The sequence below is a fragment of the Petromyzon marinus genome, unplaced genomic scaffold (genome assembly GCF_048934315.1).
Source record: "Petromyzon marinus isolate PM22_M1 ecotype Great Lakes invasive population unplaced genomic scaffold, UKy_Petmar_22M1.pri1.0 PM_G_Scaffold_235, whole genome shotgun sequence".
NCBI lineage: Eukaryota > Metazoa > Chordata > Hyperoartia > Petromyzontiformes > Petromyzontidae > Petromyzon > Petromyzon marinus.
This window is the reverse complement of record NW_027422801.1, coordinates 50001-52500: the sequence shown is the minus strand read 5'-3', so window position 1 is coordinate 52500 and position 2500 is coordinate 50001.

The window sequence follows — 2500 nt, the reverse complement described above, 5'->3', positions numbered from 1 at the left end:
ACCGCATGAAACTTCCAGAGGCATTTGCAGCAGGAATGCATGTGCACTCAAAAAAGTGAATATTTCTCACGGATAGACCCCGTGATACGCTAGAAATTGGCGGGGATGTCTCTCTTGTGGCTCACGGGGCTGTTAGGGTGGCACAGAAATCCCTCGGAATGGGAAAACGGGTCATTTTCGTGTCGCCACATTGCATGCGAACCGCATGCAACTTCCAGAGGCATTTGCAGCAGAAATGCATGTGCAGTCAAAAAAAAATTGATATTTTTCACGGATAGACCCCGTGAAACGCTAGAAATTGGCGGGGATGTGTCTCTTGTGGCTCACGGGGCTGTTCGGGTCGCACAGAAATCCCTGGGAATGGGAAAACGGGTCATTTTCGTGTTGCCACATTGCGTACGAACCGCATGAAACTTCCAGAGGCATTTGCAGCAGGAATGCATGTGCACTCAAAAACTTCTATATGTTTCACGGATAGACCCCGTGAAACGCTAGAAATTGGCGGGGATGTGTCTCTTGTGGCTCACGGGGCTGTTAGGGTGGCACAGAACTCCCTCGGAATGGGAAAAGGGGTCATTTTCGTGTTGCCACATTGCATAGGAACGCCATGAAACTTCCAGAGGCATTTGCAGCAGAAAGGCACGTGCACTCAAAAATTTTAATATTTTTCACGCATAGACCCCGTCAAACGCTAGAAGTTGGCGGGGATGTCTCTCTTGTGGCTCACGGGGCTGTTAGGGTCGCACAGAAATGCCTCGGAATGGGAAAACGGGTCATTTTTGTGTGGCCACATTGCATAGGAACGGCATGAAACTTCCAGAGGCATTTGCAGCAGGAATGCATGTGCACTCAAAAACGTCTATATTTTTCACGGATAGACCCCGTGAAACGCTATAAATTGGCGGGGATGTCTCTCTTGTGGCTCACGGGCGCTGTTAGTTAGGGTCGCACAGAAATCCCTCGGAATGGGAAAAGGGGTCATTTTCGTGTTGCCACATTGCGTACGAACGGCATGAAACTTCCAGAGGCATCTGCAGCAGAAATGCATGTGCACTCAAAAACGTCTATATTTTTCACGGATAGACCCCGTGAAACGCTAGAAATTGGCGGGGATGTGTCTCTTGTGGCTCACGGGGCTGTTAGGGTCGCACAGAAATCCCTCGGAATGGGAAAACGGGTCATTTTCGTGTTGCCACAATTGGCATACGAACGGCATGAAACTTCCAGAGGCATTTGCAGCAGAAATGCATGTGCACTCAAAAACGTGAATATTTTTTCACGGATAGACCCCGTCAAACGCTCGAATTTGGCGGGGATGTTTCTCTTGTGGGTCACGGGGCTGTTCGGCTCGCACAGAACTCCCTTGGTCCACCTGATTCGTGCATACAGGCAGCAACTAAAACTCTGTAAACCTGCTGTGAGGACATCTAAACAGTGGACCAGTGAGGCTGTGGAAGATTTGCGGGCGTGCTTAGACTGTACTGACTGGGATATGTTCACGACTGCTACCAATAGTCTGGATGAACTCACAGAGGCTGTGTACATCAGCTTCTGTGAGGACTGCTGTATCCCAACACGTACCAGGGTGAACTTTAACAACAACAAGCCCTGGTTCTCAGCAAAGCTCAAAAGGTTGAGGTTGGAGAAGGAGGAAGCGTTTAGGAGTGGGGATAGAGACAGATTCAAGGAGTCGAAGAACAGGTTTAGCAAAGCGGTGAGAGAGGCTAAACGACTGTACTCAGAGACACTAAAACACCAGTTCTCTACTAACGACGCTGCTTCTGTCTGCCAAAGGGCTCAGGCACATCACCAACTACAAACCCAGAGCGCCCCACACCACTAACGACTCCCGCCTAGCCAACGACCTGAACGAGTTCTACCGTAGATTTGAAAGACAATTGGACTGTCCTGAACCACCCCTTCCCACCCAAGAGGCCCCATCCCCCACCCATACTACAGAAACGACTCTCTCCTTTCAGGAGGGAGAAGTTAATGGGCTTTTCAAGAGGCAGAATCCACGCAAAGCAGCCGGGCCGGACTCTGTCTCTCCAGCCACCCTCAGGCACTGCGCTGGCCAGCTGTCTCCGGTGTTCACCAACATCTTTAACACCTCCCTGGAGACATGCCATGTACCAGCCTGTCTCAAGTCCTCCACCATCATCGCTGTGCCCAAAAAGCTAAGGCCAACAGGACTAAATGATTACAGACCGGTCGCCCTTACATCTGTGGTAATGAAGTCTTTTGAGCGCCTGCTCCTGGCACACCTCAAAGCCATCACAGACCCTCTCCTGGACCCCCTTCAGTTTGCCTACAGAGCCAACAGGTCTGTGGACGACGCAGTTAACATGGCCCTCCACTTCACCCTACAGCATGTGGACGCCCCAGCATCCTACGCCAGGATCCTGTTTGTGGACTTCAGCTCTGCCTTCAACACCATCATCCCTGCCCTGCTTCAGGACAAGCTCTTCCAGCTGAACGTGCCCTACTCCACCTGCAGGTG